The 20,080-nt window shown below is 45.3% G+C and overlaps 1 protein-coding gene across 2 annotated transcripts in view; it reads right to left on the reverse strand.

Annotated features, from left to right (window-relative positions):
• LOC100350827 (cytidine monophosphate-N-acetylneuraminic acid hydroxylase) overlaps positions 1–20,080 on the reverse strand; it is a 180,213-nt gene that overhangs the window by 153,227 nt on the left and 6,906 nt on the right. The window contains exon 2 of one of the 2 annotated variants that reach the window (XM_089333356.1): positions 5,224–5,327. The exons of the other annotated variant lie outside the window; for it this stretch is intronic. The gene's annotated coding sequence lies outside the window, so the exon portion shown is untranslated. The remainder of the gene's footprint in view (positions 1–5,223; positions 5,328–20,080) is intronic. 2 annotated transcript variants of the gene reach the window in all.

Genomic DNA, 20,080 nt, shown 5'->3' on the forward strand with positions numbered 1-20,080 from the left:
CACTGGTGATGGTTCAAATACAGAGAAATCACTGACCGGAGATCTCGTGCAGGGAGCAAAGCAGCATTGGTTGGGCAGGAGCCCGTCTCCCCTCCTCGTCACTTACGCGAGGAAGATGGAGGCACTGGGTATTATTCCTTTTTTTTTTTTTTTTTGACAGGCAGAGTGGACAGTGAGAGAGAGAGACAGACAGAGAGAAAGGTCTTCCTTTGCCGTTGGTTCACCCTCCAATGGCCACCGCTGCTGGCGCGCTGCGGCCGGCACACCACGCTGATCCAATGGCAGGAGCCAGGTGCTTCTCCTGGTCTCCCATGGGGTGCAGGGCCCAAGCACTTGGGCCATCCTCCACTGCACTCCCTGGCCACAGCAGAGAGCTGGCCTGGAAGAGGGGCAACCGGGACAGAATCCAGCGCCCCGACCGGGACTAGAACCCAGTGTGCCGGCGCCGCTAGGCGGAGGATTAGCCTGTTGAGCCATGGCGCCGGACGGAACATGCTCTTAACAGTCATCTTCCGGGTATAATTATGCTATCACTTTTAGATGACAATCTCCTTCAACTCAAATTTTATTTTTACTCTAGTGTAAGTTTTAATGTTAATTACATTTATTTCAAAGGCAGAACAACAGAAAAAGATCTGCCATCAATTGCACTAACTGGTTACTCTCCTAATGTTCCCAATAGCCAGGACTCTGCCAGGCCAAAGCCAGGAGCCAGGAATTCCATGAAGTTTTCCAGGACACAACTCTCGGAAGAATCATCTGCTGCCTCCCAGGAAGCTGGATCAGAAATAGAGGCAGGACTCAAACCTAGTCGCTCCAATATGGGATCCAAGTGTCCGAAACACTTAACCTGCTACACCACAAAACACACACACACACACACACACACACACGGACCCCTGGTGTAAGTTTTCTCAAGAGGCTCAGCACTTACCAAAACATGTCTATTGCAACAAAATGTTGGTAACAGCAAAAGAGAAATGAGCAAATACACACAGCTGCCATTCTTCGGAGGATAACCATGCAGCTATGAAAAGGCATGAAATAGATTTACAGGTGCCAACATAGACGGGACCCTAGAACATATTTGTTGATTGACATGTTTTATTTGGAGTGTAAACTTCCTACTTGTAGTTATTTTGGTTTAAAGCCCAATTTGTTAGGGTTAAAAGTTACTACATTATTGCTCGTAGTGCTATTTTTTGCTCACCAACAATCGAAATCTGGAATAAAGCAATTACATTTGAATCCAGAGCATCTTAGAATCTAGTCCACTAAAGTGCTTTAGTTACTAAAAATTGTTTAATTAGTTGATTGGTTGGTTAATTGACTAATGAAACAAGGCAGCAACTCCAAACCTCCTCCCAGCTTTTATTCTAACTGGAGAAAACTGCCCTTATTTATAAAATGATGACAGAGCCTACCTCAGACAGTACTATGATGATAAACATGAAAATTTGAGCTCTAGGCTATAAAATGTTATGTGAATTCTAGGAGCCATGCTGTCACTGGTCTTCACTGGGAAAACACTGCTTTCTACAGGGTTCATGTTTGCTCTGGGAAATCGCAGCGGGGCTATCTTGGCATGTGCGTTAGAAGCCAGAGGACAGGAGGATGTGTCCAACGTGAAAATGCTCTACTGCCGAGGACAAAGGAGGTGCTGGTGCCAAGGGCCAAGCCCACGTGGCAGTCATGATACAGAAGCATCGCCATAGTGACAAAAGGCTCCACGCCTGTTAGATGCTCTAAGCACACACTTGGTGTTTGACCCCGACAACCACAGACTCTTGAAGCAACCGAGACCTCCAGGGAGGTCCAGCTCCCTCACCTCCCTCTTTGCTCATGCCTGGTGGGCTTCTAGTGGTCGCTGGCTACCCTTGGCCTTCCTTGGTTTATAGATGCCTTAACTCCAGTCTCTGCCATCTCCGTGTTGTCTTTTCTGTTTCTCTTCTCCGGTCTGCCTCTTCTTTTACAAGGACATCTGTCATTGGACTTAGCCCCCCAACCACCAGATAATCCAAGAGGATCTCATCTTGGGATCCTTAACCTCATTGCAGTGGTCTCTCCTTATGCACTGGGGCTGCATTCGGAGACTGCTAGCAGATTCCTGAAACTCTGGAGACTACGATCTCCTATATATAAACTTCCCCCATACACATCACATACTACAATAAAGTTTAATCGACAAGCGAGACAAAGAGATTGACTAAAATAGAAAAATGCTAATGATATATAAATTTGGTATCTCCCAAAATATCTCATTGGACTAGGCTTACCCCTGACCATGAGTAATGGAACATAGATACAGATGCTTTGACCAAATAAGGTCACATAAGTTCTGAGTAGACCCATCTTTTGGGTAGGGGGCATTCTACCTGCTACTGCTTCTTCATGCAACTTCAGCTTTGCAAGCAGGCTACTAGAACAGAAAATAAATAAAGCAGAAGTAAAACCTAAACATAGAAAATGTCATTTTCCTGGGCAGTTTCGAGCCAACAGATGTAAGTGGTTTGTGGTAGCCTTTCATCAAAAAGTGACCAGAGTTGAGAGAATCTCACTGCAACATTTACCAGACACTGATCAACCAACAATATCACTCCCCCAGTTTCTCTTCATAGAATTTAGTTTCAGAAAACAAATATTATCCATTGTAGAGTGCAGACATCCATAATTACTTGAGAGATAAATGAATAAGCAACTTAACAGCTTGAGGTGCTACCTACACTAAGTTTAGATTCTGTTTCCAGTAAAAGTTAGATTCTGTTTCCAGGAAGCTAAATACATGAGTGAATCCACTTCTTAAAAACAATGAACAAAATTCTAGAAGAGTTCATGAACTGTCAAGAAAGAAATTCTGAAACGGGGGATCGAGTGAAGACGGCGATAGGCAGGGGGGCCAAGAGCGCTCATAGCCGGCCCTGGCTGGCCAGGGACATGGGGCAGGCCATAGAGCACAGGCCAGAACAGCCCAGAACTTTCCCAAGTTGAGGAATCTCATTGGGGAGATCTCCCACTAAGAAGCTGAGATCACTATGGGTTAAGCCATCAGCTTAGGAGAAAACAAGAAATAAACCCATACAAGTACTAATTCTTTACTCCTAATCTGTCTCCATTCACTCCCAGCTCCAGAGAATATAAAAAATCTATTCATTCAAATGTTAGTGCTAAGTAAGAAGGGGAAAAAAAAAAAAACCTGGAACTTGACCTTTGTGCATTTATGGAACCTGAATTCACATTCCCTGGAAGAAATGAAGAACTCACTTGCTGAATATTCAATTTACACAGAGCCTAGGATAGTAGTTCTCATAAACCTGGAAGAAGCAGATGAAATTCCTCTCTGTGAGACTCCATTCTTATTCCAGTTAAAGAGACTTTCTCCAAGTACAATTATAAAGCACTGAGCAGCTCATAGTACAACAAATCCAAACAGCTAAGGAAACACGAATAAGAACCCGCAAAGCAACAGGCTGAATAGAGACTCACAATATGATTTACTCAAGTCTACATGCCTGTGACAGAAGGTATGTGTTTATTTACTTAGACTTAAAAGATATAAGATGGGGGCTGGCGCAGTGGCACACTAGACTAATCCTCCGCCTGCGGCAGCGGCATCCCATATGGGCGCAGGGTTCTGTCCCAGTTGCTCCTCTTCCTGTCCAGCTCTCTGCTGTGGCCCAAGTGTTTGGGCCCTGCACTCACATGTGAAACCAGGAGGAAGCACCTGGCTCCTGGCTTCGGATCAGCATAGCTCCGGCCGTAGTGGCCATTTGGGGGGTGAACCAACAGAAGGCAGACCTTTCTGTCTCTCTCTCACTGTCTGAAACTTGTCAAATTAATTAATTAATTAATTAATTTAAAAAGATATGAGAAAGCAGAGGTAGGAAAACTTCCAACCAACAGAAAGCTGATATAGCCACAATAACAACAGAGAAAACATTTTGGACTACGAATATTGCCAGAGATAAAGGGAGTTGTTTCTTAGAAGATTTCACTCCTCATAGACTCCACTAATTTTACACTTGATCTTAGCCAAAAGGCTGAGAAGCCCTATCTACTAATTTTAAGTTTATATGCACTAATAATATTCTCAGGGTACATCGATAAAACCTTAAGGAAAATTTACAATCATAGTAGACTTTAACCTACTTCTTTCAGTAACTGACAATAGGTCATCAGTAAGAATGAAGAGAATTTGAATATCAGTTAACAAACTTTACCTAATGGAGATATACAGCGTGTATGTCATTCAGTTATAGGATACATTTTCCTGCAGTAATGGTTGCAATAACTGATCATATAATAGGCTGAACCTCAAGATGACAAAGTGAACATTTTCCAATTTTATACAGTGCTGCAGATCTCTGTAGAGTCTGCTGGTAACCTACTAGGTTCAAGAGCTGCGGAAGGCTAGAATTTACCGTACCCAGCTGTATGTTGGTACTCGTCACCCAACCTCTCTCTATTCCTTCATCCCAAACCCTTCTCAGCCTCCAGTCAGCACTACTGTAAGTTCACACCAACCTTCTGTAACTTCCACATGAGAGAGAACACATGGTATTTGTCTTTCCAAGTCTGGCTTATTTCACTTAGCATGACAACCTTCAGTCCACCAGGTTTGCTGTAAAAGAATTTCATTCTTTGTATGGCTAAATCAGAATTGTGTATGTGTCACATTTCCTTTCTCCACTCACCTATCAACGATCACTTAGACTGCATCTGTATCTCAGCTTTTTTTTTTTTTTTTTTTTTACAGGCAGAGTGGACAGTGAGAGGAGAGAGAGAGACAGAGAGAAAGGTCTTCCTTTGCCGTTGGTTCACCCCCCAGTGGCCGCTGCGGCCGGTGCACTGCGGCCGGCACATGGCGCTGATCTGAAGCCAGGAGCCAGGTGCTTCTCCTGGTCTCCCATGCAGGTGCAGGGCCCAAGCACTCGGGCCATCCTCCACTGCACTCCCTGGCCACAGCAGAGAGCTGGATTGGAAGAGGAGCAACTGGGACAGAATCCGGCGCACCGACTGGGACTAGAACCCGGTGTGCCGGCGCCACAGGTGGAGGATTAACCTATTGAGCCACGGCGCCGGCCTGTATCTCAGCTATTGTGAGTCTATCATGAATAGAACTACAGTGCACATGGGAGTGCTGATAATCCTATGATGTGCTGATTTACATTGTTTCATTTCCATTTCATACCCAGAAGTGGGATAGCTGGGTCACATGGATCTAACCTTAATGCTCTCCGCAACGACTTTGTGGATCTGCATTCCCACCAACAGTGAGTATAAGGTTCTCCTTTTTTCTGGGCTTCAGTTCCTCCAGTTGGAAACGGCATCTAAAAACCACAACCTGGGTATTAATGCTATAATCACTTTTTTATAAAAGATTTATTTACTTATTTAAAAGAATTACATACAGAAAAGAAGAGACAGAGCAAGAGAGAGAGATCCTCCATCTGTTAGTTTATGCCCCAGATGGCCACAATAGCCAGAGTTGAGCCAAACAAAGTCAGGAGCTTCCTCCAGGTCTCCCATGTGGTGCAGGGGCCCAAGCACTTGGGCCCTCTTCTGCTGCTTCCCCAGGCCATTAGCAGGGCACTGGACCAGAGGTAGAGCAGCCAGGACACATACTGGCACCCATATGGGATGAGGGCGTCACAGGTGGCAGTTTAACTGACTAACGCCACAACACCAGCCCCGGTAATACCACCCTTAAAATGTGTCAACTTGCTCATCTTTTTCAGGTGCTATAAAGTTTTTCTGAAGACCGTATATGAAAAGCTGCAGGAGCTGATCCTGCTCCTGATTGGAGGAGAGCAGCATGCTCGGCGTGTGGGTAGCAGAGTTGGGATTGGTGGAAGAGGACTATAAAGGAGGAGAGAGACAACATGCACCAGGAACATCCGGATAACATCTGAGCAGCCCCCGAGAGAGCCGGCCGGCGGTGTGCCGCTCCTCCGTGGAAGTGGGGAAAGTGGCAGGGGGAGCTGCCCCTCCACGGAGGTGGAGGGGTCGGCAGCCAACCCGGGAAGGACCAGCAGCAAACCCGGGAAGGGCCGAGCAGACAAAAGAACAGTGCAGGGTCCAGTGTCGTTCCTCCGAGAGATGGGGGAGCAACACGTATACAGTCCTAGAAACACTGAATTACTTACAAATTCATGAATAAGGTCTCTTGCTTCTTACAATTGCTATGTGGCTGTGTCCTTTCTGAAGCTAGGAGTCTAGAAACCATACCCTCTTCTTCATCACACCCAGCCCAGAGTTTGTAGCATGCTAGGTACTCACACTGTATTCACTGAGGGGGGAGGGGGGACGGATAATCAGGCTTTAGATGCTGGAAGAAATGACCAAACCTGGGTTTCAGGAATATGAGGGAAAATGGCAGCAAAATTAGGTGACTCAGTGGCCTCTGAGGTCTCCACGTTGCCTTGCTTGTTTAAATTCACGCATGTTTGTTGTACATGCATTTATGTTGCACATTTATTGTAACAGAAGCATTTGTGTGCAAAGGAACAAGTCTTAATTTTTGCTTTAGGTCATGCTCTCTTGGGCATTTCTAACTAAGCCATCAAACAGATAGCCTAGGGCAAGAAAGGTCTGGAGGGGAAGAGACTGCCATGTGGATGTTGTGCCCAGAGCAGTGGGGAGCCAGGCCCTCCTGCTGAGGAAGGGGCTTGGTGATGAAGGTTGGTGAGGTGGGGGAAGTGCATGGAGGGAGCCTGAAGCTATAGACTGGCTCCCCGGACAGCAGGGAGCCTTTGAGTGGGAGGATTTGAAATGCAGGAAGAGGAGTTTAGGAAAAGGTGGACTTCGTGGTGGAAGTGGGTCTGGCTCCTGTCCGGGGCAGGGAAAGGAGGGCCGAGATCGCTGGAGGACTCCCACCGGCTCCCGGTCAAGCTCTCTCCTAAGTTCACTCATGTAACATTCCCTTGGTCTTTCTCCAGCTGCTTCTTTACTGTCTTCCACCCCTCTTCCCAAGTCAACAGTTTCTTTCTCTAGTAGCCCTTACTTGGCCATAGCTTGCAATATGGGAGTGAAATTTCATGGTTACAATGGCAAACATCCAACTCTGGCTACCAACTGCACAAGATGGGTTATTGTAAGGACAGAGGATTAGCCTAGTAAGCCACGGTGCCGGCTGTGCCACCTTGTTTTTAAAATACACTTCAAAATACACTTATAAAAGGTTAAGTCGGATCTAGAATTTCCCACAGATGAGATCATAGAAGCGTTGTGCAATGCTTCTTTCACTCAAGATGTTTTCAGAATTTTTCCCTGCTGCTGACTGCATCAGCACTTGATTTCTTCTTATTGATGAATATTCTGTTGTCGTCCTCTCTTCTCCTCCGTGGTCACCTGAGCTTCCTGCCCGGGGCTACTCTAAAGAAAGCAGGCAGTGGAGGATGGCCCAAGTGCTTGGGCCCCTGCACCCTCATGGGAGACAGGGAAGAAGCACCTGGCTCCTGGCTTTGGATCGGCACAGCTCTGGCTGTTGTGGCTATTTGGAGAGTGAACCAACAGAGGGAAGACCTTTCTCTCTGTCTCTCCCTCTCACTGTCTGTGACTCTACCTCTCAAATAAATAAAATCTTTTTTTAAAAAATGGCCAGAACTTTTTAGAAAGCAGCTGTGTGTTTTTTTATTTTTATTTGAAAGTATGTTACACAGAGGGGGAAGGGGGTGAGGAGGAGAGGGGAGAAGTGGGGTGGGGAGGTCTTCCATCCACTGGTTCATTCCCCAGTTGGCTGCAATGGCCAGACTGTGCTGATCTGAAGCTAGGAGTTTCTTTCAGGTCCCCCATGTGGGTGCAGGGGCCCAAGGACTTGGGGAATCTCTTACTGCTTTCCCCAGCCATAGCAGAGAGCTGGATTGGAAGTGGAGCAGCCAGGACATGAGCAAGTGCCCATATGGGATGTCAGCACTGCAGGTGGCGGCTTTACCCAGTACACCACAGTGCCAGCCCCAAAAAGCAGCTAGGTTTTACACTTCTGTTAGTGATCAATCAGGGTTGTTGCTTTGTATCTTTGCCAGCATTTGCCGTTATCTTTAACTATTTGGTAGGTGTGTAGTAATATCTCATTGTGGCTTTATTTTGGGTTTCTTTGAGATGCTGATCATTAATCTCTGATTAATGATATTGAACACTTTTTTATATTTATTTTCCACTTGTAGATCTTCACTTGTAAGATACCTCTTCAAATGTATTGCCCATTATTTAATTGGGTTGTTTGATAATTTTTGCTTTTGTAAATTTTATTAATAAGTTAAAAATACACTTTTAATGGAATCTAGTCTTTTTAAAAAGATTTATTTTTATTTGTTTGAAAAGCAGAATGACAGGGAGAGGGAGGTTTTCCACTTCCAAATGATTGCAGTGGCCAAGGCTAGGGCAGGCCAAAGCCAGGAGCCTGGAAACTTTATCCAGATCTCCCACGTAGGTGACAGGGGCTTGGGCTATCTTCTGCTGCCTTCTTGGGAGCATTAGTAGGGAGCTGGATTCGAAGCAAAGAAGCCAGGACTTGAAGTGCACTCAGTATGGGTTATTGGTTTGGGTTACTGGCATTGCAGGTGGTGACTTAACCCACTGTACCACAAGCACAGCCCCTGGTTTGATCATTTTTTTGAAAATTGAGTTGTAGGAGTTCCTTATCCAATCTAACTATTAGTCTTTTTCAGCTATTAGTTTTGAGGACATTTTCTTGTGATGTGAGATTTGCCTACTAATTTTCTAATGGTGTCTCTTGAAGCAGAGCAGGTTTCAATTTTCATGAAGTCTAATTTATATATTTGACTTTTTATGGCCTTCTAAGTCCTTTTGGAGAAACCTTTGCTTGCTTCCAAGTAACAAGTATGTTTTTGTTCTGTGTTTTATTCCAGAATTTTCATTATGCTTTTCATCATGCTGAGATCTGATTTGAATTAACTTCTATGCAGGTGCAAGATAAAGGTGAAAGTCCATTTTTTTCCATATGGATGTCCAGTTCCAACATCATTCGTTAGAAAGACTTAATTTGCTTGGGTGTTTTTGTTATTGAAAATCAGTAAAATTTTGCTTCAAGCTCTTGTATTGATCTACCTTGTCTTTTTAGTGTGGTTCCTCTGTCCTGATGGCTATACTTTCTAGTAAACCATGAAGACAAGGCAGTATTAGTCCCCTATTTTGTTCTTCTCTTTGAAGATTTACTTGGCTCTTTTAGGTCCTTTTCATTTCCATGTTAGTTTTAAAATAAGTATGTCAGCTTTTCCCCCAGTCTGTCAGAATTATGATTGGGGTTGCTTTGAAATTTGGGGAGAATTGATATTTTAACAATATTGAGTTTCTATCCATCAACAGTTAGATTTCTACACATTTTTTAATCTAGTTTCTCAGCAATGTAGAGATCTTGTACATCCTCTAGTACACTTATTCTTAAGCATTTGATTTTTGACATTGATAAAATGGATAGAATAAAAATTGCAGAGAGCATTCCCATTTTCACAATTCCTTATATTAAATATTCTGAAGATGTATTTTAAATTTTTTCTATTGGACATGTAGGTTGGACATGTGATGAAACACCATGGTAATAGTGGTGCATAATAATAATATGATAGATACATACAAAGGGCCAACAGGGCTTCCCAGAGAAGGTGGCTGATCTCTAGTGGATTTCTAATGGGAGAGAGAATATTGAGTTGCTTCACTAAGAAAGAAAGGAAGAGAGAGGGAAGCAAGGAGACAAGCAAGGAAGACAAGGAGGGAAGAAGGGCAAACAAGAGTGAAGAGAAGAAACATCATTAGTGGCTTGTTCAGTAGCTGTGTACCGTATATGAGGGGATTTCAGGAAGTTTGTGAATGGGCAAGTGTCCTTAACTGTGGTTAAGAAGCAGGGCCAGATGCCTGTGGTCCATGTCGGAGTGCCCTGGGTTTGATTCATAGCTCTGGTCCTGACTCCAGCTTGTTGCTGTTGTGTACCCCGGGAGGCAGCAGTGATGGTTAAAGAAACTGGGTTCCCATCCCCGACGTGACCTGGACTTAGCTCACCCATCTCTGACCACTGCAGGTATTTGGGGAGAGAGAACCAGCAGACAAATGTTTCTGACAAATAAAAACTAAAAAATTGAGAAGTGCAATCAAAATATTAAATTTAATGCCAAAAAATCTTGAGATTCATGCTTAATTGTTTCATGACTCGGATTTTCCGTGGACCTCTAGAAGAATCCTCCTGTGTTCTGAACCACCATATTTCTCCATCACAGTGCTGGAAATTTCCTTTTCCTTTTAAAAAATTTCTTCCCACTGTAGTTCATTCTTTTCTGGTGAAACTTTAATTTTTCCACTAATTAAAAAGCTTGGCCGGTGCTGTGGCTCACTAGGCTAATCCTCCGCCTGTGGCGCCAGCACACCGGGTTCTAGTCCTAGTCGGGGTGCCGGACTCTGTCCCGGTTGCCCCTCTTCCAGGCCAGCTCTCTGCTGTGGTGCAGGAGTGCAGTGGAGGATGGCCCAGGTCCTTGGGCCCTGCACCCCATGGGAGACGAGGAGAAGCACCTGGCTCCTGCCTTCAGGTTGGCGCAGTGTGCCAGCCGCGGCGGCCATTGGAGGGTGAACCAATGGCAAAAGGAAGACCTTTGTCTCTGTCTCTCTCTCTCACTGTCCACTCTGCCTGTCAAAAAAAAAAAAAAATAAAAATTAACAATTCACTGAAAACATTCCCATGAGGTCATGTGAGGAAACAGATACTCCAAATGCTTATCTCGATGGAAGTTTTAAGACTTATTTACCTCCTCTGCTTTCCTTTTGGATAAGGAGACAGTGTCTAATGTGTATTTTGTTATGGCTCCAAGCCCTCTTGGAGGTCTTATGGTTTATCCAGTAAAGTATGAGCAAACATACCTGGCCGGGCATCTGTGCCTCTTTTGACCTCTTCCTTTGACTTATAACAGAAGATTTCTGCTTCCCAAGTTTGATTTTTTTTCTGCCAGGGAAGTGATGTTTGACCTCGAAGGGAAGATGCCCACGTCCCAAGTTGGAGTACCTAGGTTTGAATCCCCCACGTAGGCTCCTGACTCCAGATGCCTACGAATGTGCACCTTGGGAGGCAATGGTGATGCCTATGATTCAAGCTGCTGGGTCCCTGCCACCTCCTTGGGAGGTCTGGGTTGAGTTCCCAGACCTTTGGCTTTGGCCTGGCCTAACCCTGGCCATTGTGGGCATTTAGGAAGTTAACTGGCAGATAGACGTCTCATTTGGGAGGCAGAGAGATGGAGAAAGAAAAATTTTTTTTAAATTTATTTTATTGTTTTACAGAGCTAGACAGTGAGAGAGAGAGAGACAGAAAGATCTTCCTTCTGTTGGTTCTTCCCCCAAATGGCCGCTATGGCTGGAACTACACCAATCCGAAGCCAGGAGCCAGGTACTTCTCCTGGTCTCCCATGCGGGTGTAGGGCCCAAGCACTTGGGCCATCTTCCACTGCACTCCCGGGCCACAGCAGAGGGCTGGACTGGAAGAGGAGCAACCGGGACTAGAACCAGCACCCGTATGGGATGCCGGTGCCACAGGCTGAGGATTAACCAAGTGAGCCATGGTGCCGGCCCAATTTTATGTTTATTTTTATAAAGATTTATTTAGTCAAGTGAGGAAAGAGAACTGCCTGCTGGGTCACTCCTCAAATGCTGCAACAGTCAGGGCTGGGCCAGGCGGAAGCCAGGAGCCTGGGACTCCATCTGCCTCTCCTATGTGGGTATCAGGGGCCCAGGTACTTGGGCCGTTTTCCACTGCTTTCCCAGGTGCATTAGCAGGGAGCAGAAAGTGCAGAAGAGCAGCCATTGCTGCAATATGAATGGCACCATTTCAGGTGGCAGTTGAACCTGCTGTGCCACAATGCTGACCCTGAAAACATTTAAAAAAAAAATCACCTAAATTTTCCTCCTTGTATTCTAACCACTTAAAGTGATTTACAAGTAAAATACATTGACTATACCCACTAATCATTTTCTGCTAGTCTTATAATATTGCTGATTTGAGCAAAAAGATATCTCTTCTAGCCTATTGTCACCATAGCAATTCCCAGTCAGCTTTTCCGGATGGAACTAGATCTTACTCACTTGCTATAGTAAAGCCAGTTCCTTTCTGTGAATTGCTTTTCTTATCTGAAACAAGAATAGAAACATGCCATGTTACTTCTTTGAAGGAGGCTGTGCTAAATTCTATAAATGATCAAAAGTGGTTGATGTTCTGATGCTAAGTGCTCATTATTGCAATTAACTGATAGATATCATTGAGTTGTCTTTGATACATGCTAAGCCCTGTGTTCAGTGCTTCATTGCCATTATCTCACTTTGATTCTCATCTGAATTTTAATCTATTTACAAAAAAAATTTTTTTTTGGCAGGCAGAGTGGACAGTGAGAGAGAGAGAGAGAGAGAAAGGTCTTCCTTTACCGTTGGTTCACCCCCTCCAATGGCCGCTGCGGCTGGCACGCTGTGCCGACCCGAAGCCACAAGCCAGGTGCTTTTCCTGGTCTCCCATGCTGGTGCAGGTCCCAAGGACTTGGGCCATATTCTACTGCGTTCCCAGGCCACTGCAGAGAGCTAGATGGGAAGAGGAGCGGCAGGGACTAGAACCGGCACTCATATGGGATGCCAGCACTTCAGGCCAGGGCTTTAACCCTCTGCGCCACAGTGCCGGCCTCTAGCTTAAACTCTTAACCATGCTGTATACCCCCAGGGATAGCTACTGAAGGTACATTATGATTTGTGGCAATGATGTCCCTTGGATGATCACCGAGAAGCAGACAATGTCTGTGGCTGAATAAGTGTATCCCCCACAAGCTGGCAATAACAGCTCAAGCTGCCATATGTTTGGGTGGCATGTACTGTACACACACTTAATCCTATCAATGTTGTGTTAGCCAGGACAGATGTCATAGAAGGTTAAACAGTGCTTCAAAGATGCTGGCAGTCCAAGCTCCTACAACTAGCTGATCTTCTGTGTTGTGTGTGTTGCTATGAACATGTTAACATGCAGTAACCAGAGTCGCTTGCATTGCAATTCTTCCATGTATGAGTGTCTCCCAAGTCGGAACTCCCCTGTCACTTCTAAGTGGTCATTTGTTTATTATGGTGTTAATCCTCATGCTAATGGCTTTCATCTGTGGGGCTGTGTCAGTGTTCTGTGGTTGCTGTAACAACCTGCTACAAACTTGGTGACTTAGAGCAGCACAAACTCATTATTCCAGGTGTGTAGGTTAGCAATCCAGAATGTGTTTCTCTGGACTAGTGTCAAGGTATTGGTAGGACTATGGCCCTCCTGGAGGGTCCAAGGGAATAATCCATGTTCTGGCCTTTGCTGGCTTCCGGAAGCTGCCCACACTCTCGGGCTTGTGTCTTCTGTCATCACAGCCAGCAATGATGGGTTGTTCCATCTCACACTGCATTTCTCTGCTCTATTGGCCATTTTCTGGATTCTTGTAATTACACTGGGCCCACCTGGGCAACCTAGAGCAATCTCCCTATCTTGAAGTGAGCTGATTAGCAACCTTGATTTCAGCTGCAACCTTAATTCCCTGTTGCCATGGAACATAGCATATTACAGCCTCTAGTAAAAGTAGATATACAGTACATTAGCGTTGTCTATAGTCGCTCTACTGTGCATTAGAACCTCAGAATGTCTCAATGTTATGTCCTGTTAGCTATCATAGTAACCACAACTCTTCTATGGTCTGAAGACCGGTTTCCACAATGGGATGGAGTGGGCTGTTGGCTTGTAGGCACGTGGGTAGTTATAGTTGTGCACATGCTTCTTGGTAGGGAAAGCAGCTGCAGGTGGGCTGGGTTCGCCTCTGCTGGTCCAAGTGAGGCTGACTTCATGCGGAGATGTTCCATAATATTTAGGTTTGAAAACACCTGCTGTTCCTTTTTGTTTTCTATGTGTTGGTTTGATAGAGTTCTGAAATATTTCAGGCTTTTCTCTACTGACTCTCTGGCTCCATCCATTCTCTCTAAAAGTGTTACCCTGTGGCTCCCTATTTAACTAAACAAACTTCAAGCTCTTGGGCATAACCAACAAGGTTTTTCATATGAGTATAGCCTCTGCTTTTTTAATAAACCTCAATGGATTATTCTCTCCAGCCTAAATGAGATACTAAATACCAAACACCTAGTATATTGCATATAACTATATAAAATGTGTATGTACATATTATATATGCACATATATAACAAAATGTATTGGTCAAGGAACTTGGTTGCATAAAACAAGGGCAAGTATTTGGTACAGTTAAGACACTGCGTTTCTGAGTGCCTGATTCATGTCCTAGCTCTATTTTTTTTAAAGGTTTATTTATTTTATTTGAAATGCAGAGTTTCAGAGAGGCTGAGGCAGAGAGAGGGAGGTCTTCCATCGCTGGTTCACTCCCCAGATAGCCACAATGGCCGGAGCTGCGCCAATCTGAAGCCAGGAGCTTCTTCCAGGTCTCCCATGTGGGTGCAGGGGCCCAAGCACTTGACCATCTTGTACTGCTTTTCCAGGCCATGGCAGAGAGCCGGATCAGAAGAGGTGCAGCCAGAACTAGAACTAGTGCCCACATGGGATGCCAGCACTGCAGGCGGTGGCTTTACCTGCTACACTACGGTGCCAGCCCCCAGCTCTACTTCTGATTCCAGGTTCCTGCTAATGTACTCCCTAGGAGGCAGCAGATGATGGCTCAAGTACTTGGGTCCCTGCCACTCTTGGGTGAGAACCAAATGGAAGTCTTGGCTCCTGGCTTTAGCCTGACCTTTTTCTGGTTGTTGTAGGCATTAGGGCAGTGAACCAACAGATGGAAGACCTCTTTGCATTTAAAATAGAAAATACAAATTAAAAAAAAACCCTAAAAACAAAATGCCCAAATTATTTTTAGTAAGTATAAGCAGTAGAGAGATTTATTCTGGAATATTAGCATCTCTAGGAGGGCTTGAGAAAGAGGCTTGGAAGGTGAAGGAGCCAGAAACGATACCCAGATCGCATTACTGAAGGATTCTGAGTGTAGACACGTGTGAGGATGTGGGTGTGACTGCTGGACTCCCAGTGAGAGCTGCCTCTGAAGGCTGAATGCCTCCTTGTACCTTAGCCAGAAACAATTCTTCCTGGCACCTCCTTATTCATGTTGACTTACCTGGGAACTTCTGATTGACAGGGTCCTGGTCCCGTACCCGTACCCCAGTCACTAAGGAGGTTAGATTGTAGAGAAGCGATAGCACAACCAATATTTCTAGGATAGCCGGCGCCGTGGCTCAATAGGCTAATCCTCCACCTTGCGGCGCCGGCACACCGGGTTCTAGTCCCGGTTGGGGCGCCGGATTCTGTCCCGGTTGCCCCTCTTCCAGGCCAGCTCTCTGCTATGGCCAGGGAGTGCAGTGGAGGATGGCCCAGGTGCTTGGGCCCTGCACCCCATGGGAGACCAGGAAAAGCACCTGGCTCCTGGCTCCTGCCAGGATCAGCGCGGTGCGCCGGCTGCAGCGGCGGCCATTGGAGGGTGAACCAACGGCAAAGGAAGACCTTTCTCTCTCTGTCTCTCTCTCTCACTGTCCACTCTGCCTGTCAAAAAAAAAAAAAAAAAATATTTCTAGGATAAGTGCTCCTGTTCTCCTTAGGAGCCAAGTACTTAGCCAGTAAGTTCTGCATGGAAGACTCAGTAGTCTGTCCTTGTCTGCCATTTTACTTCCTGTAGTTTGAGCTACCTGTGGCCAAAGGCATTCAAAAATATTTCTAAAACTTCCATCCGTGATAAGTTTTACATGGTGTGCTTTCTGAAGGGCATGGGGAAATCTCTTGCTGTCCAGCTACATCCTGCCCGTGAGGTGAAGCAAACCTTTGTTCAGTATATCCGTGTTGTAAATACAACCTACTCATCACTTTATGTTCTTATCAGATCAACTGTTGTGGGCATACCAGTGCTTATGGTCAAGTAACTCTTACTTTACTTAACAATAGGCCAAAAGTATAGAAATGGTAATGCCGGCATTTTGGATGCACCAAAGCGAAGCTATAAAGTGCCTTCTTTAAGTGAAAAAGTTCTCACTAAGTTTGTATCAACCTCCATATGATTTTTTTTAATCTACAGTAAGAATGAATTCTCTATGCAATTGTGAAGGAGAAAAGGGAATTCCAATTTGGCTATTGCACTTCATAGTATGTGGTAAGTGCTTAGCCAGGATGGAAAAGGTGTTAAGTCTGTGTATGTGTGCAGAGGAAAAAAACCTAGTATGTACAGAGTTTGGTATGTATGTTGATATCCTGCATCCACTGGAGATCTTGGAAAGCACCCCCCCCCCCAATCCCATAGTAAGGGGGACTACTGTATGGGACTAGATTGTTCACTGCTTTGGGTTGAACAAGACTGGCCTCCAGCACTTAGGCAGACCTTTACGTCCCAATGTCTTAAGTTAATGGTAATAAGAGGGTGAAAACAGCCAATTATGGTGTGCAGGAAGTGGGGCTCATGGGTGTTATGTCGTTGGAGGTGCACCCTTGGAAGGCAGTTCCCGTGAGAAGTTGGGTTATCAAAGTCCAACAGAGCCTACCCACTCTCTGTGCTCTCTGACTCACCGTATGACTCCCCCCACCCCAGTACTGCACTGTTGCCCCCCACACCCACTCACCAGATTCCAAGCCACTGGGGCCACAGTGCGAACCACCAAACTGAGCCAAGTGACACCTCCTTCCTTCGTACGTCTCTTGGGTATTTCATTCTAGTAATGAAAAGCTGACTTAGACTCTCATTTCTTCAGGCACTTACAACCCACTGGCTCCCACACTGCGCTGGGTCCACCTTCTCCATCGTGTGCTCCTCTATGACTTCATGCCAGACAGCAGCCAGGCCCTAATTCGCTGCTGTGAGATAACTGTCACAGTGGGAAAGACCCTAAATTGTTCAAGCAGAATGTAAACTACAAGTCATAAAAAGGTTTAAATAACAGTGATCACAAAATGAATTAAAACAGTACTTAAAATCCTTTAATTTTTATGGAAAAGTTTTGGTATGCTGAATCACAATTCCTCAGAAATTACATAATTATTTATGGCAACTGAGTGTTGTTAGGATGGTGGATTATGCAATCCAAACACAGAAATTTGAAACTTTACAACAGAGACAAAAAATATTTGCTCATGGCTGGTGTTGTGGTACAGCCGGTAAGCTTCCTCCCCACCCCACCCCATCCCCCACTGTGACACTGGCATCCCATATGGGCACTGGTTCAAGTCCTGGCTGCTCCACTTCTGATCCAGCTCCCTGCTAATGGCCTGGACAAAGCAGTGGAAGATGGCCCTAGTGCTTGGGCCCCTACTTGCCTGTGTAGGAAACCCAGTGAAGCTCCTAACCTCTGGCTTTGGCCTAGCCCAGCCTTGGCTTTGAGGGCACTTGAGGAGTGAATCAGCAGGTGGAAAATCTGTGTATGTGTTTCTCTCAAATCTTTAAAAAAAAATCCAAACTGTTCTGTCAAGGGAGTCTATGAAAGCATGCAAGCATGATGTGTTATCTGGATTATATTCTCGAGGGCTGTGGTCACATATGTGCAACTTCAATTATTTCAGACACGGAGGCAAGCGTCTGACTCATTATGACAATAGCACGTTGGTGAGAGTGTGGGCAGGAAATAGAAGCCTTTATGTTCATAAGTAAAACATGCGTAAATATTACCAGGGCTGAACTGAGTTTTCGAAGTTTTAACATTTAAGTACAGTCTCCAACCCTTTGTCTTTAACCATTTTTTCAAAAGAGATTGAATTGCTAACAAGGAAGAACCCCATGTAGACCACACTAGCTGGCTTTGAGCAATAAGTTAATCCTCAAATTGCTGGACTCCAAATCTAAACATATGACCGGGCTCATAGTATATCCCAAATCACTGCACCGCAGTACAGGACATCCTGGGTGTGGATACTTGGATGTACAAAGTACAATATTTCATGTAAAAAGCAGAATGTAAAGCTGTCACCCCCAAAGTAAAGCTAGAGTTCCTGAAAAGAGAACAACGAATTTTTTTTTTTTTTTTTAGCTAGAGTTCTTTATGGCAAACTAACCCGAGACAGCTGTCGTTTTCCAAGTGATTAGGCACTCGACTGAGTTCTTTTAAAATTTCATGTTCTCTGTACATGTCATCAGCATAGACGTGATTATCAAAGAAAAAGGTGTAAGAGTGACCAAGACGCAAAAGTCAAGTCTATTTTAGAAAAATTTATTTGAAAGAGGAAGAGAAAGATTGCTCATTCAATGAGTCATTCAGCAAATGCCCAGGAGCTGGGTGCTCGGCTTGGGGCTCCTACAGTTGGCATCGGGGACCCAACTACTTGAGGCATCACCTGCTGCCTCCCAGAGTGCTTATTAGCAAGAAGTTAGAGTTAGGAGCAAAGTCGGTACCCATTGAACCCACATACAGTGATATGGGTTTCCCAGGCACCAAACTCATGCACCTCAAATCTTTTTAAAGAGACCTTCAACTAGGGACCAGCATTGTGGTGCAGTGGATTAAGCCACATCCCACATCAGAGTGCTGGTTTGAGTCTCAGCTACTGTGCTTCCAACTCAGCTTCCTGCTAACATGCCTGGGAAGGCAATGGAGGATGGCCCACGTACTTGGTCCTGTGCCACCCATGTAGGGGAGATCTGGATGGAGTTTCTGGCTTTGGCCTGGCCCAGTCCTAGTTGTTGTAGTCATCTGGGGAGTGAACTAGCACATGAAAGATCCATCTCTCTCCCCTCCTTCCCTATCTCTGTCTCTCCCTTGCTCTCTGATGCTCTTTCAAATCGGTAGACTTTTTTTTAATACCTTTGACCAGTTACTGAAAGTGGAGCAGAGAAACAAAAGCCTTGCTCATGTGTGTACCTATCAAACAGGAGCTGCTGTGGTCATGGGGACACTTTACCCGGGCAGTGTTTTGTGTCTGAACTTTTGGAAGATGAAAAAAGAGGCAAGATCTGCAGTGCCTCCCATCTCCAGAAGTGGACGTCCAAGGGTTGTCAGACACGTGACACTGACAGCAGGGCTGTGGAGGAAAAGTGTCCTTTCCTGAAAAGGAATAAAATTGTCTTCCTCACCTTGGAAACAGATGGGAGGCTGCTCATGTAATTGCCTTTCTTTGTACACTTGGGTCCTCACAACTGTTTGGCTGTGCAAGAGAATAACTTCAGCCCCAGGGCTGTCCTTTGATGGGTTTGCTTGCAAAGCTGACCCTCGGCTGGCACCTGGCAGCTTGGATTCGGGAAGGTTCCAGTAATTAAATCATCTGTAGTCTACACTGTGCAAACGATTACAATTTTGTTGAATACCTGGCTTTCTTGGAGTCGAGAATTTGGACGTGTGCCAAGTAGAAGGTGTCTACGTGACTCTCACTAAATTCCTTGGATGCTGAATTGCCGAGGAACTTTGCTGATGTGGCAACAGGTGTGAAATGCTGCCAAACGTCTGCTGGAGGAATTATGCATATCCCACGTGACTCCACCGAGAGGAGATGCTGGCAGCTCGTGCCTGGTTCGCTCCGAGTGACTTTCCCTTAGCTGGGTTTACTTTGTGTCCTTTCACTGTAATAAGTCATGGAGGGAAGTGTGACTATAGGCTGAGTCCTGTGGAGTCTCCTGATGGCTCATCACCCATGGGGTGGTCTTGGGCTTGCCCTACACTGCACCTCGGGAGAGGAACATGGGAGGATAACAGCCCTGCATAATGGCAAATCACTCCCGTTTTCTATTTATACATTTGGTAGGATAGGATCAGTGTGCTGAAGAAGGCGAAATTGTAGATCCTGGCATGGAAGAGGCTAAAATTTGGATTCCAGTTGTGATCTGAGCAGGGTTCTTGTCACTTCTTGTATCAGTTCCTTATGTGCAAAATGCAACCAATGAGTTTTGCCCCAAAGAATTACTCTGGAGAGCAAATGAGATAATGTACACAGAGCTTATGCCTGTGACTGGCATACAGATAAAACATTGCCATGATTTGGGATAGAAGACTGAGTTATATCTTCAAACACTTTTTTTTTTTTGACAGGCAGAGTGGACAGTGAGAGAGAGAGACAGAGAGAAAGGTCTTCCTTTGCCGTTGGTTCACCCTCCAATGACCACCGTGGCCG

The sequence above is a fragment of the Oryctolagus cuniculus genome, chromosome 5 (genome assembly GCF_051225735.1).
Source record: "Oryctolagus cuniculus isolate XC-2025 breed Fujian yellow rabbit chromosome 5, ASM5122573v1, whole genome shotgun sequence".
Lineage (NCBI taxonomy): Eukaryota > Metazoa > Chordata > Mammalia > Lagomorpha > Leporidae > Oryctolagus > Oryctolagus cuniculus.